The following is a 16,505-nucleotide window of genomic DNA, read 5'->3' on the forward strand; positions in this document are numbered from 1 at the left end:
CCAGGAAATTTGGTATTCATATTAAAACAGCTCATTGAGCTCTGGATGGTGTAGCTCAGTGGATTGAGCATGGGCCTGCGAATCAAAGGGTCTCAATTCGATTCCCAGTCAGGGCGCATGCCTGGGTTGCAGGCCAGTTCCCAGCAGGGGGCCCATGAGAGGCAACCATACATTGATGTTTCTCTCCTTCTCTCCTTCTCTTCCCCTTTAAAGATAAATAAATAAAATCTTAAAAAAAAACCCAAAACAGCTCATCGATTTTCATTACTCTTTTTATTTATTGACTTTTTAAAACTTTGGCAAAGTTTTTTTTCATAAATTTTATTATATTAAAATGGACAGACAGAAGAGTTTATTTTATTAATTGATTATTAGTCATTTAAATTGCAGTATTTACAAATTTGATTTTCATTTTTTGGTACAGTGCCTTAGGATTTGTGATGAGATGATTACCACATTTAATGTTTTGGCTGTACAACTTGTAACTCTGATTAGTTGTATGTTTACTAGTGGTATGTTGGAGGACATACTAAGAATATTTTAGGGTCCTTTACTGGATTTCTTGTATAACTTACATGAGCATTTGAATACATTTTCTTTACATTTCTCCTGGGGTAAAAGTATCGCTACCATATTTTTCTGTTTTGATTGCCTCTTTTTATGTTTGAGAAGATTCAGAATTACATTCTGAAAGAAAAATTTTCTCTAGCCCCAGGCTTCTATTGGTTTCCCTAATAAATGGTGGGGGGGGGCGGGGTTAGGAGTTACTCCTTTTGCTCAGACTCAAGTCTTTTTTATTAGTATCCTCCTTCTTCATAAAAGATTGCTACTTGTATTTCTGTCTGGCTTGACTGTCACAATACAGGTCTTTGTACCTACAGTAGCCACGTACAATAGTTGCCCACCAGGTACTTGTCAGGGGGTCTAATCTCAAACTCACTGCTATGCAGAACCTTTTGAAAGCTTTGCCAAGAAGAATAACATCATGAAGCAATGCTTGAAGGATATATAGTGTATCTAAATCATGTTTAGTTTAAAATCTATCCCTTATTTAAGCCTAAGTCTTATATCTAGACATCATATTTACCTTCTCTAGAATTGATTTTACTGATTGTCTTTTGGCATATGGCTTATATTTAGTGAAGTTATTGCAAATTGCCCTGTGAAATTCATTAGAGGGTTTATTTTAAGAATGATCTGAGGGTCAGGGGTAGTTGTATTTGATTTGATAACTTGGTTTGTTTTTATTCTGTGAACGTTATGTCCTTTTTTTCTTTTGAGTTAGCTGTTAGCTCAAAGCCAAATTTTTGGTTTAATTCTAGAAAATGTAAGGGCCTTATCATCTATTTTGCACATTAACCTCTTTCCTGATTCTGTCTTATTTTTATTTTCCTTTGTTCTTATTCTCATTTTAATAATTTTACCTTACTTTATTATGTGTGTGTGTGTGTATATATATATATATATATGTCACAGTGTATGAGGGTGTAAAAAAGAAATTATACATGTAAAGTCCTTTGGACTTACAGGATGCTTGAACAGTAGTTTACCAAGCTTCATAAGATAAAAGTACACTTGAGCTTATTTTTCCTACTGATTACAACTAAATCTTCTGGACAAAATGCTAAGAGAAGCTACGTCACAGGTTGGAAATAATAGCAAGTAAATTGGGGAGGATAGTCAAAACGTGAAGAGTGACTCGTATGCTGCGATGCTCATTTTTATATCCTCTTTATTGTCTCGTGTTTGATCTGGGGAAGTCTCCTTGGCAGAATTGCACGGTGGGCAGGGGCAGCAAAAACTCGTAGAGAAACCTCCTATTTCTGGCTAGAAGGAGACAAAGGTTCTCCTCTTCTATCCTGAGAACAGCCCAGATGTGGACTGTGGAATCTTATATTTCCTTTTTTCTCTCAGTACTTTGTTTACCTCAAGAAACATTCTGTTTCTGTAGAACTACATGATGGCAACACAGTCAGCTAAAACTCCAAGAAAAACCCACCTTTCCTGCCAGAGGAGGAGATAAAGGAGCTCCTGGGAGCTGGAGAGTAGAGACAGTCTCAGTCAGGGGAGAACTGGAGAAAGATAATCTTATTCTTACGTTTTACTGGCGCGTAGCCTGGACTCACCTCTGAGCCACACAGGCTCAAAGCAATATTACAAGAACTCTGAAAACCAAACTGACACTGGAACCATAACCCACACAAAGGGAGGCAGAACTTTTGATCTAAACCTAACCAGGTTAGTTGCCTGCTAAAACAAACAACAAAATCAACATTCTACAGAGGATTTTAACAGGACCCAGAGTCTTGCAGCGTAATATCCAGAATGTCCAGGTTACAAGCCAGAAGGACTCAGCATATAGAGTATCAGAAAAATGTGACCAGTGTTTAAGGGACTAGAAAACCAGCAGATGCCAAGTTCAAAATGAACCAGATATTGGAATTAAAGTCAGATGAATACTTTAAAACAGTTATTATAACTATGTATATGAGATAAAGGTAAACCCTTTTGAAATTAATAGAAACCTAGAACTTCTAAACAGAGAAATAGAAACTATAAAAGAAAACCAAGTGGAAATTTTAGAACCAAAAAATACAGTATCTTAAATAAAAAAAAAACTTATTGAAAAGACTCAATGTTACAATGGAAATGACAAAGAAAAGAGTCATTAAACTTTAATATAAACAGATATAATTCAGTCTGTAGAATGATGAGAAATGAGTATTAAAAATGAATGAAAACTCAAGAATATATGGAAGAAATAACAAAATTTCTAATATGCATGTAATTATAGTCTCAGAAAAAGGAAGAGAGAATCTGGTAGAAAACATATTCAAGAAGTAAGTAATAGCTAAAATTTTCCAAAATTTGGTAAAAGACACACACTTTTAAAATTAAGAAGCTCAGTGACTCCCAACAGGATAAACTCAAAGAAAACCAGGCTTAGGCATATCTTAGTGAAATTGGTGAAACTCATGAGGCAGAATTGTTTTAACTGTCATCATTTTACTGTTGAGTGAAGTACTTGTTTTTGATACATGAGTACTGTACTTTGACACTTAAATATTAATGTATTTCCTATTGTGCTTAACTGAGAAAAATAAGAAATGAGGAAAAGTGTTTTTTTGTTTGCAATAATGAAGATAATTTTTTTCAAAAACCACCTTTCCATGTTGTACTGAGTTAAGACATTAAAGGAAAAGAAATGTTAGCAGTATATCTCTCCTCTAGACTTATTGAGAATTAGCCTGATGGTTGATTAAGTTGACCACTATAGATTTAAAAAGTTAGTGTGTCTTTATTCACATTTTAATTCAGAGAATCCTTTAGGTGTTTAATTATTTTTTAATGTTAGAAATAATTAGTAGTCTTTATTTGAAATTTATTATTAATTATTTCAATGCTTTGAGCTTAACATTGAAATATATATGATTGATGGGACTGGATAACATGAATCATTTAGTTATAACTCAGTCCTTCAAAATTTTTTAGCTGTGCAAAATCTGATGCTTTACCAAAATAGGTACATGCTTCACATTAAATGTTATTTTGAAATGGTATTTATTTAAAAAAATTTTTTCTTTTATTGATTATAGAGTGAGGGAAAGGGAGGGAGGAAGAGGAGGAGAGAAACATGCCTCTTGTATGCTCCTTGATTAGGAACCGAAACTGCAACCCAGGCATGTGCCCTGACTGGGAGTTGAACCCATGACCTTTTGGTCTACAGGATGACACCCAACCAACTGAGCCACCCCGGCCAGAGCATGATACTTATTTTTAATAAAAGCACAGTTATTGCCCTGCCTGGGGTGGCTCAGTGGATTGTGTGCCAACCTGCAAAACAAAGGGTCACTGCTTTGGTTCCTGGTCAGGCACATGCCTGGGTTGTGGGCCAGGTCCCCAGTAGGGGGCACACGAGAGGCAACCACACATTGATGTTTCTTTCTCTCTTTTTCTCTCCTTTCCCCTCTCTTTAAAAATAAATAAATAAAATCTTTTTTAAGAGGCACAGTTATTAATTATTGGTTTTCAAATCTAACTGACATCTCAAGGTTAACTTCAAATTTTATATGCTCCATAAAGCTTTCCTGACTACCATGCTTGCTTGCTATTTATATTATTTATATGTAAATATATGTACATTATTTGTGCATGTATGTGTGCGTATATATACTTGAGGCAGCAGGGGTGAGCAGGGTAGGGGAGAGCAACAGGGAAAAAACTGGGACAACTGTAATTGAACAACAGTAAAAAAGAAGGAACATACAAAAAGAAAAACAAAATACAAACACTATTCTGAGGGGCCTATCCCCCCACAAATGGTTAGTGGATAATTAATTTATATCTATCATACTGGCAAAACATTGCTTTTAAAAAACATTTGTAGAGGAAAGATGTGGCAAAGGAGTATTTACATCACTGATGAAAATAAGAATGGTTACAGCCTTTTAATTTTTTAAATATATTTTCTTGATTATGCTATTACAGTTGTCCCATTTTTTTCTCCCCTTCATTCTCCTCCATCCTGCACCCCACCTTCCACCAGCATTTCCCCGTACCTTAGTTCATGTCTGTGGGTCATACATATAAGTTCCTTGGCTTCTCCATTTCCTGTACTATTCTTAACCTCCCCCTGTCTTATTTTGTACCTGCTATTTATGTTTCTTATTCTGTATGTTACAGCCTTTTTAGAAAGTAATGTGGCGATATTTATTAAAATTTCAAATGTATAGATACTCTATATACTCACTCATGGGGATTTGGTTGATATAAATAAAAACACCCATACCAAACATTAAAAAAAAAAAGACATGTGGACAAGTAACAAACCAACCTGAAAGTGGATGTCTGTTGCCAAGGGGAAGATTGGTAACTGATGACATAGCCACACAATGTAGCATATAAAGTCATTAAAAAGAATTATTTAGAGCTGTACTAGAAGCTCTGGTGGAATTTCCACAAAGAATCATTGAGTGAGGGAAGTAATGCAATTTTATTCCATTTAATTAAAATACACCTTCACAAAAAGAAAAAAAAGAGTTAACCAAGAAAGTTAAACATAAATTTACTGTATGATTCAGCAAATCCAACTTTCAGGGATCATCCTAAGAGAAATGAAAACATTTATCCGCACAAAGACATGGACACTAATGTTTTTGGCAGCACATTATCTATAGTAGTCTAAAGGTGGAAACAACCCAAGTGCTCACCAACTGATGAATGGATAAAAATGTGCATCCGTGCTGTGCAGTGGAATATTCAGCAGTACAAAGGTGCAAGCTACTGATATATGCTGTGACTTGGATGAACCTCAGAAGCATTATGCTAAGTGAAAGAAACCAGATACAATAGGTCACATATATATGATTCCATTTATATGAAATGTCTGCCAAAGGCAAATCTATAAAGACAGAATTGTCTTTAAAGACGTAATTGCCTAAGATTGGGGAGAGATTAATAATAAATGAGTCTGAGGGATATTTTGGGGTGATAAAAACATTCTAAAACTGATTTATGGTTGTGATTGCACAACTTGGTAAATTTACTGAAAAGTCATTGAATTGTACACATGATATGGGCAAACCTTAGAATATGTAAAATGTCTCATTAAAGTTACTGAAACTCCATGAGATAGTATGTTTTTTCTCAGAATTGGCATTGTAGCCATTTCAAGACTAATCTTAATCCTTGGCATTTTGATAGGTGCTTAAGGAAGGGTTGATTTAATTTTTGGTTAGTTGAGCTTTCAAAATTAAACTGAGTCTAGTATGTAGGAAAATATTCCAGAAAGATGAGTCTCAAACCATTAAGATACATGCAACTTACATGTTTACTTAAAGTTTTTTATTCATAACAGATAATGAATATCCTTGAATATTTGCTTGTACTTTCTCACAATCACTCTCTCTTAATTCTTTAGATACGCAGATGATAGTCAAAGATAGTTACTGTATTGATTTCTAAATCCATAGATTAGTTTTGCTTGTGCTTGAACTTTGTATAAATGGTGTTATATAATGTATAATCTCTTATGTGTGCCTTCTTTTTGCTCAACATCGATTATGAGGTTCATTTATGTTGTTTTATGTAACATTATTGTATATTATTTCATAATATACCACAATTTATTTATCTTCCTTAATACTCATGATGGGCAGCTGAGTTGTTTCCATTTTTGGTATTACAAAGAATTGTACTAAAAACATTTTTCCACACTGTCTTTTTTGCCTGTGTGCATCCCCCAGGAATGAAATTGCTGGGTCATAGAATAAGTGTATGTTCATCTTAATCCCCAACCTTTTTCCAAATGAGCTCTGTACTCATTTAAAATCCTACTAGGCATGTATGAGAGTGTTCCCTGTGCCCCATATCCCTACCAGCATTTGATATAATCAGTTATTTTAACTTAACAGTTCTGGTAGTTATGTAGTAGTATCTCATTGTGTTTTAATTTTATTCCCGTTTGACTAATAAAGTTGAGCACATTTTCATGCATTTATATTCTCTTTTATGAAGTGCCTGTTTAGATCTCTTGTCTAATTTTTGTATTAGGTCAGTTTCCAGCAGTTTTAAAATTTTTTAAAAAATGTATTCTACTTATTAGCCTTTTTCAAATATGTCTTTCAAGTATCTTCTTCCACTCTGTGCTTTGTCTTTATAATCTTATAATGGTGTCTTTTTCATTTCAAGTTTTTAATGAAAGTTGTATATAAGATGACTTTATACCTGCATCTTCTCAATTGTTTCTTCTTTGTATTTGCCCTTTTCATTTCCTACTTGGCAAATTTGGCTTTTTACATTTAAGGATCATTATGCGGTCTTTGTCCAGCTTTAGTCTAGTGATGACTGCCTGCTGGGGTGAGTGCCCACATGAACAGCTGTACCATTAGCTTTTTCCCATTGCAGTTGTTCAAAGTAGGTGACATATTTCTTCCTGTAAACCTAGACTACTTTGCCAGATTGCTGCCCTTTGTAATATCCTCGCCCAACCTGAACTTCATCATCCTTTCAGATGGGCATGGATCGAACATTGTACTTCTGTCTCAGCTCTTCAGAAAGAGAAGACATAGCCTTCTTGCAAAATTGGGAAGGTGCATTGAAATGCGTTTTACAGTTCTTGCTCTGGTCAGAAGTCACAAAGGCATTGAACTTCATTTTGACCATTGGCACCTCTGCAGTGGCCACAAAAGAGTATAATGGTGTCTTTTGATGTTCAGGGCTTCCTCATTTAAACATAGCCTTTCCTTTGTGGTTAGTACTATTTATGTATGTATGAATGTATGTATGTATGTGTTATTCCATATTTCATTATGTTGTCTTTTAAAAGAAATTGTTGTCTACCCCAACACTATGAAGAAAATCTCTTAATAATTTTAATGTTTTACCTTTAACATTTAATTCTGAAATGTGTGGTGTGAAGTTTTTTGATTATGTTTAAGGGTCATCCAATGGACTCAGTATTACTTATTGAAAAGACTTTTCCCTTTTTCACTGCTTTTTAGGACTGTTGTCCTAATCAAGTGCTTATGTATGCATGGATTTTATGAATTCTCTATATTGCCCCATTGATCTGTTTATCCTTACACTAGCACTGCACTGTCTTAATTATATCAGCTCTTGACATCAAATACGTTCTTCTACCTAGTTTTTTTTTCTATAAGAGTGTTTTTGGATAGTTTTGACCAATTGTATAGCCATATAATTCTTAGAATCATGTTGCCTATTTCTAGAAAAGTGTATACTGAGACTTTGGGATTTTATCTCCATATTAATAAGGAGAGATTGATATCAGATTTTCTATTTTTGTGTTAGGAGTTTGTTCATTTATTTCTTTAAAGACATTTTATTGATTATGCTATTACAGTTGTCCCAATTTTTCCCTGTTTGCTCCCTCTACCCGGTGTCCCCCATTGCCTGCAGCAGTACCCTCCCCTCTTAGTTCTTGTCCATGCGTCAGACAAGAAGTTCTTTGGCTGCTCCATTTCCTGTACTGTTCTTAACATCCCCCTGTACCTACCAATTTGTACTTTTTAATTCCTGAACCTTTTCTCCCATTCTTCCCTTTCTCCCTCTTAACTGATAACCCTCCAAATGATTCCATATCTATGATTCTTCTTCTGTTCTACTTGTTTGCTTAGTTTATTTTTTAGATTCAACTGTTGATAGTTGTGAATTTATTGCCATATTAGCATTCATGCTTTTGATCTTCTTTTTATTAAATAAGTCCCTTTAACATTTCATACAATAATGGCTTGGTGGTGATGAACTCCTTTAATTATACCTTGTCTGGAAAGCATTTTACCTGCTCTTCAATTTTAAATGAAAACTTTCCTGGATAGAGTAATCTAGGTTGTAGGTCCTTGTTTTTCATCACTTTAAATAATTCTTGCCTGTCCCTTCTAGTCTGCAAAGGTCCTTTTGAAAAATCAGCTGACAGTGTTATAGGAGCTCCTTTGTAGGTAACTGTCTGTTTTTCTTTTACTGCTTTTAGATTCTCTCTTTATCTTTAATCTTTGACGTTTTAATCATAATGTGTCTTGGTGAGGTCCTCTTTGCATCCATCTTATTTGGAACTCTCTTTGCTTCCTGGACTTGTATGTCTATTTCCATCACCAAATTAGGGAAGTTTTCTTTGATTGTTATTTCAAATAGTTTATCAATTTCTTGCTCTCCTCTTCTCCTTCCAGCACCCCTATGATTCATAGATTGGTATACTGAAGTTGTCTCACAGGCTCCTTAGCCTATACTTGGGTTCTTTTTTGTTTTTTATTCTTTCTTCTTCTTGCTGTTCTTTCTGATTGAATGTTTTTTTCTTCCTTATGTTCCAAATCATTGATCTGATTCTTGACTTCATCCACTCCACTGTTGGTTCCCTGTAAATTTTTCTTTATTTCACTTTGTGTAAACTTCATTTCCTCCTGGGCCTTTTTATGATGTTGAAGTTCCTAATGAGTTCCCTGAGCATCCTAAATAACCAATGTTTTGAATTCTGAATCAGATAGATTGCTTATCTTCATTTTGTTTAGTTCTTTTTTCTGGAGTTTTGTTTTATTTTTTCATTGGGCCATATTTCTTTGTCTCCTCATTTTGGCACCCTCCCTGTGTTGGTTTCTATGTTTTAGGTAGAGCTGCTTTGACTCCCTGTCTCAGTGTCTCAGTAGCATGGCCTATTGTAGAAAAGCAAACCGGTAAGATGGATGCAGCGGAGCCTTAAGTAATCACCAGGGCAGGACACCCTGTGTGAACCAGGTTGTTGGAGTCTCTAGTATGGTGTCGCTGCTCTGTCACTCTCTGTGGGGGAGGGCTCAGAAAGGGGACAATGCCACTGCCTGGCCTCTGGAGTTTTGTCAGGAAGAAAACTGTCCCCAGGCACTTGCTCTGATGCCATTTTAGTTTCTCCCCTTAAGCCACTGGTGCCTTTTTCAGCTGCTTCCCTGGTGTTGAAGCCCAGAGGGAGTGAGTCTGCACATAACGTAAGTCCATTGTGGGCCCTTTAAGAGGAGACTCCTGAGAATCCTGCAGTTTGTTCTGTAGCCCCAACTCTACTGGTTTTTATAGCCACCTGTTACAGGGAACTTATCTTCCTCGCATTGGAACCCTGAGCTGGATGGTCTGGTGGGGGCTGGGATCCCTTGCTCCTGAGGTCTCTCTCCCAATTTTTATCCACCACATGTGGATATGGGACCACCTTTTCCATGTCTCCGCATCTCCACCCCTCCTACCAATCTGAATGAATGTGACTTCTTTGATTCTTTGTCCGACTCCCGTACAGCTTGATTTTCTGAGGATTCTGGGTGATAGATCTTTTGTAGTTTAGTTGTAATTTTTGATGTGGTTGTGTGAGGAGGTGAGCCATGTTTACCACGCCTCCCTCTTGACTGGAAGTCCTTGTACTGTTTGTTTATTTAATTTTCCCAATTCATTCACAAGAAGTTATTTCTAACATCTTATATGTTTGATATCATAGACTCTGTTGTGATGATTCCTTTTCCATTTCTGATAGTAGTTATTTGACATTTCTCTCTATTTTTGTTCAACAGTGTCACCAGAAATTCAGGGATAAGTGATGATGGAAGGAGACTTGACTTGGGGTGGTGAACACACAATACGATATACAGATGATGTGTTATAGAATTGTACACCTTAAGCCTACATAATTTTATTAACCAGTGTCACCCCAATAGATTCAGTAAAAAGGTTTTCATACTATTAACTTATAGTTTTACTGACCTTTCTCTTGTTTATTTTCTAAAATTAATTTTAGTCTGAATTATTATTTTCTTCTTCTTTGGAATTAATTTGCTGTTCATTTTTTAATGTATTCTTGAAATGAATGTTTTAATCATTGTTTTTTTTTAGTCTTCCCCTAATACAGCTATTTAAGGCTATATATTTTTTCTAAATGCAACTTTTTTTTAAGTGGAAGTCTTTTATTAAAATTAAGTTTATTGGGGGTAACATTGGTTATTAAGAGTATATAAATTTCATATGTATAAGCTTATAAAACACTTGTGTACTCCATCGTGTGCCTACCACCCAAAGCCTAGTCTTTACCCCCTTTACCCTCTTTATCCGCTCCCCCTCTGGTACTCAGTCTTCTATTGTCTGTATTTATCAATTTTGTATTTTGTTCATTTGTTGCTTTTTGTTTTATATTCCACATGTGAATGAAACCATAGAGTTCTTGTCCTTTTTTGAGTGACTTAATTTCACTTAGAATACTACTTTTAATATCCATGGACAGAATTAGCTAAAGACATATGCATAACCCATAGACACAGACAATAGTGTGGTGATGGCCAGAAGGAAGGGGAGGTGGGGGGACTGGGTAGAGGGGGGCAAAAGGGGGAGAATGAGGACATCTGTAATAGTGACAATAATAAAAATAAAGTTAAAAAATGTATCCATGTTGTCACAAATTGCAGTATTTAAACATGAATTTGACTGCATCCCATAAGTTTCATGTATTTTATTATCATTCAGTTAAGCATATTTTCTGATCTGCATTTTGATATCTTCTTTGACCATGGGTTGTTTAGAAGTGCATTTTGAAATTTCCAATTTAAGGCTTTTCTTTTTTCTTTCTTTCAGTTTTAGCTTTCTGTTATGGTTTTCTGGCATAATTTTATTTTGGTCATTTGGACACTTTTAACCCTTTACCATTTGTTGAGACTGCCTATGATATATCATATAGCCAATTTTTGTAAATGTTGTGTATGTATTTTAGAAAAATGTGTATACAGGATCTGGCACAAATAATGCCCCTCCTTTATTACAAAATCTTTTATTACAAAATTATAAGTGTGTAATTGTGTAACATAACAGTATCACACTCAAGCACATCATATGACATCTTAGGTGAAATGTTCAAACTAAAACTATAAATTATTACACCCATATTATTTCCCTACAAACCACACTCAAGCAGGCGTTACTTCTGCCAGACCCTGTATTTTCCGTTATTGATAAAAATGTTACGTACACACTGATTAGCTTAACTTTATTAATCTTGTTCAGATATGCTATTGCTCCACTGATAAGTTTGCTTGTCCTCAGCTACTGAGAGCTGTGTGTAAGATTTCTCCTTGATGTAATAATAATATACCTGAGGCTGTATTTTTGTGTGTGCCTATAGAATACAGAATTGTAATTCTCTTGAACTTTTTTTTATTATAAAATGTGTGTCTTCTGCTTTAGTAAATGCTTTTGGCCTTAAAATCTAGTTTTTCTAGTATGAATATTTTGGTTAGTGTTTTCCTGGTAGATCTTTTGCTATCCTTATACTATCAATTTTCTGTGCCCTTATGTTTTATATATTTCTTGACAGCAGTATTTCATTTTGTTGGCTTTTTTTCCCTATTGCTTGGTTTTTAATTGGCATATTAGCTGTCTATTTGTGATAAATTTGCTAACATTTTCTTCTACTTTGAGTAAACTTTGGCAGTTTTGCGCCTGGGAGTTTGGTCATAATCACAGAGACTTTTCCCGTACCCAGGGCACAGGAGAATTCATACACATGCTCTTCTGGTGCTTCTTGTTCTGTGTAGATGAAAGTTCATTTTTTTGCCATATTTATATTTTTATTAATTTTTTTACTGAATTTTTGGGGGTGACAAACCACACAGGTTTCAAGTGTACAACTCAACAAAACATTATCTGCACACTGCACTGTGTGCCCATCACTCAGCAAAGTCTTTTTCTGTCCCCATTTATCCCCTTTTTGCCCACCTCCACCTCTCCTTACTCTCTCTCACACTCTGGCTGTCCCCACACTGTCATCTGTGTTGGTATCTGTATCTATATCTGTATCACAGAGGTAGAGATATATAGTTTTTTGCTTAATCCCTTTACCTTCTTTCACCCAGCCCCCAACTCCCCCCCCCCAATCAACAGCTGTCAGTCTGTTCCATGTGTCCATGCCTCTGTTTCTATTTTGTTTGTCAATCTATTTTGTCCATTAGATTCCGCGTATTAGTGAGATCATATGGTACTTGTCTTTCTTTGATTGGCTTATTTCACTGAGCATAATACTCTACAGGTCCATCAATGCTGTTGCAAAAGGTAAAATTTCCTTCTTTTTTATCGCTGAGTAGTGTTCCATTGTGTAAATGTTCCACAGCTTTTTTTACCCACTCATCTACTGATGGGCACTTGGGCTGTTTCCAGATCGTGGCTATTGTATATAATGCTGCAATGAACATAGGGATGCATATACTCTTTTGAATTAGTGATTCAGGTTTCTTCAGCTATATTTCCAGAAGTAGGATTGCTCTATATTTTTAAAATCTCCTTGTATGACTAATGAGTGGTCACAGTTGAGAATCGTTGAGCTAGATAGTCAGCAAAAACATTTCAGGTTCTGAAAGTTTATGAAATGCTTTTCTCAAGCTGTATTGAGTATCAGATGTTATTTAGTGCTCTGAGGAAAAGAGAGCAAAATGAATTTGGGAAATGTGGCATAGTAAGAATTTAAAAAAGAATCCTTGGAACTTCATAATATAGACTGGCTTAGAGTCAGAATGCTGGATACATGAGAGAAATTCCTGTCATCTAGGAACACGAGAAAGGGTATTTTGGAAAAAATAGAGAGTAAGGTATGGGGCACTGGGAAGAGGAGGTGAGGACACTGGGAACAAGGTTAGGGGAGAGGTAAGGTTTCAGTACTTAACAGAGTGGGAATGGTAGAGCTTAATGAAAAGATGATATTTGGGTAGAGAACTGAAGGAGGTGAGGGAGTCTGGGATATGTGGGGATCAGTGTTAACACAGTGGGAAGAGCCAGTGCAAAGGGCACAGACAGTGAGGTATCTGGTGTGTATTGCTGTCATTTGAATTTTTTAAGTTAATCACAAATCATTTATAAAGTTCATGATGTCAGACATATAACTAACACTTAATGAACATAAGCTAATTTTTTAAATACCTTTTCTTAGGGCGGTGGGAAAACTCCCCACCTGGGGTTTCCTTATTAGCTTGTTAGGAAGGCTGAGATTACAAACTTGGTTTTAAATCCCTCTTTTTGGTATTCTGGACTCAGGCTTACTGAGACCCTAAAATGAATACTTAAGGTAGCCTTAGGATTCCTTAAACTTGCAGAGTTAATGTGGTAGGCTAAACGTTAATGGAAAATACTTGGAGAGATTTTTTAAACCTTTATTTTAAAGCTTCTTTTGCTCAGATTATTTTATGATCAAGGAAAGAATGGTTCACATAATTAGATTTTTTTCTGATATGTTTTAAATATTGTTATTTCTCTCTTAAGGATAGGTATTTCAGCTTTTATTTTTCATGGAAGTTTAAATCCAGTCATATTCTGTTTTTGCTAATGACTTGAGACCTTTATGGTGTATACTGAGCTGTATTGTAATACTATAAAGTACTATTTGAAGAGTAGGCTACATGGTCCCACACTGGGCTGATTTGATAGTTCCCAGTGTCTGATTTTTAAGTTCATTTTGTATTCTGCTTCTATATCAGCTTGTCAGTTGTCACTGCTTCCAGTTTGTATACTTCCTCTATTTTAATCTGTATTAGTCCAGATAAATTAAGTAGTTTAGTGAGAAAGTAACTTATTTTCTATTTAAATATCTATAAAGAAAGCTCTGGGTGATAATTTGAGTATTTACAAATATTTTCAAGAGGATAAAGTGGTTTTTATGGTCTTATTTTCAAGAGAATAAACTGGGTTTTAACATTCATATTTTCATTTGTTCAACACCAAGTTAAAATAAAATGATGTTGCAAAGTTAATTTTTAAAATATGTAACCTCTTTTTCCCTTAATCAGTAGTGAAAAGGGAAATGAATCATGGCTTAAAAAAAGAAGTGCCTTTGTATTATTTGTGTAAATTTATCTTCTAGTGAACTTATAGATATTCATTGTAGCATTGATTTAGTTAGGAAGTTATGTTTTTGCTTGTCCTGTTAAAAAAGGAAATTATCAGCTTAAAATAGTTATAATTATATATAGAAGCCATTCATTTTATAAAGGACTTGAGAAAAGGAGTTATATAAAAAATAAAAAGTGAAATGGTAATTTGTAAGTTTGAATATGAGCCTAAATATTTCTTTTTTGATTTTAATGTTGTAAAGATCCACACATTCTAGGTGCTTTTGAGGTGGGGTCCCACTTTTAGGTTTACTTTTCTTTACTTGCTAATACTGTTTCCAATAGTGTGCAATCAATTATTTATAGTGTCACTTGAACTTGAGTTTGGAATACCTTCTAGTCACTCTGGCAACGTTCTGGATAAAGATCCAGGGGGAAAGACAGGAAAAAGTATGATTTTTGAATTTTCAATTAACTATTCAAGATGTTCTTAGTTCTACCTTGCCTTTATTTCTTCTAGTATTTTGGAACAAGACCTTAAAGACATAGATTCTGTCTCTTTTTAAAATGTGCTCTGCTTCCTGTTACATTATATATGAGGGGAGAAAACCACACTGGGATTATTTTTAAATTACTCACACCAAATCATGAAATAGGCTAACATATGCCTTCATTTCCAGTATTCTTTCTGGTACTCGCACATACAACTCAATACAATACTCTGCACTACGCTACACAATAACTCTGGATGTACCTGATTCTGTTTTTCATTTATAAAGTACGGTGACTGTTGAGATAAGTTTTATGCCCCAGGCTTCTAGTTTTCTCTGATTCTTTTATTACCATTAAAGCCTTTCTCTGGACACTTAAAACACTGACATAAGCACTTTAGCACTTGTTCACAGATTTGGAGGAGCAGCAGAAAACAGGGAATTGGAAATCTTACTTAAAGGCAACATAGTGCAATCTGATTTGTAAACTATCAGTCTGTCCATTTAAGTTAGTTACGTTGAATTAAATCCTGCAGCAAGTTACTTGAGGCTTTTAAAAACTAATTATTTAAAAAATGTTTTTAGTAAATAACTTTAGAATGTTTAGTGTCTTAAGTTGTTCTTCCAGCTTTGTAATAATAGAATTTGCTATATAACTAAGGGATATTAAGATTTTATTGCTTTTAGTTTTTATGTATTATGAATTAAGAAAGTAGTCTTTTAAAGGAACACTAGTGATCTGTATTTTATCTCTTATTTTTGGATATGAAGTAATTATTATTAGTGGTTATAAAACAGTATTATTAATGGTTATAAAACAGGTTATCAGAGTTTGATTTTATAATCATAGTTGTTGTGTAAAAAGGTTTTTTCATGCAAGGATTCCATGAACTTAAAAATTTTTATGTATAAATTTAAGTTTTACAAATTAGAAAGTGTATTAAGTTGATGTTCTCTATTTCCAAAAATAGGATATCAGAATCAAAACTTATGGTTGGTCATTTAATTTATCTGTGCATTTGGACCTTGTTATTTACAGAAAAATTTAAGTTTAGTGTCGTTGATGCATACACATTATTTACGTAGGTGAATAAACAGTAAAATTTTAAGGTACCAGTTCACTTGGTTGGTAATCAGTCATACAGACATTGCAGGAATATGCTTCATTGTTCTATTTTTTTTAATTATCAATTTCTCTTACAAATATTATTGCTCTATTAAGGACTTCTTAAAACATTTTGCCTTTGAAAAACCTAACTTATTCTTTATGTATTTAAAAATTAAAAATAATAAATAAAACCTGCCAATGAAATTATTGGCCTGGTAAACACCATTTTAATTTTTAAAATTATATATTCCACTTCTATATTTAAAGTGATGATTTTAGTGCTAATAAGAATTAACAAGTGTGATCTCAAACTTATGGGCGTTCATGAGAAATCTCATCCAAAAGTTGTAAGGTTTAAAATATAGTGCCAGTAGCTATCAGCTGCTAAAGGATTTCATTTGCTGATTTTATTCTTTTACTTCTTTGTATTTTAAATGCCTTTATTTAAAAAATTTAACTTAAGGATATTGTAAAGTATATAGCATTTTAAGATTAGATGGTATCCAGAACATATAGTCCAATGAGTTAGTCCAATGTAATTGGAGGAATTATTAAATGACACTGACCTCATTTCCTTTA

The 16,505-nt window shown here is 34.4% G+C and overlaps 1 protein-coding gene and 1 pseudogene across 1 annotated transcript in view; one reads left to right on the forward strand and one right to left on the reverse strand.

Moving 5' to 3' along the window:
- RSRC1 (arginine and serine rich coiled-coil 1) overlaps positions 1–16,505 on the forward strand; it is a 332,002-nt gene that overhangs the window by 49,513 nt on the left and 265,984 nt on the right. The window lies entirely within an intron of this gene.
- LOC123826880 lies at positions 6,721–7,191 on the reverse strand (annotated as a pseudogene).

The sequence above is a fragment of the Phyllostomus hastatus genome, unplaced genomic scaffold (genome assembly GCF_019186645.2).
Source record: "Phyllostomus hastatus isolate PE091 unplaced genomic scaffold, TTU_PhHast_1.1 phas_contig_86, whole genome shotgun sequence".
In the NCBI taxonomy this organism is placed as follows: domain Eukaryota; kingdom Metazoa; phylum Chordata; class Mammalia; order Chiroptera; family Phyllostomidae; genus Phyllostomus; species Phyllostomus hastatus.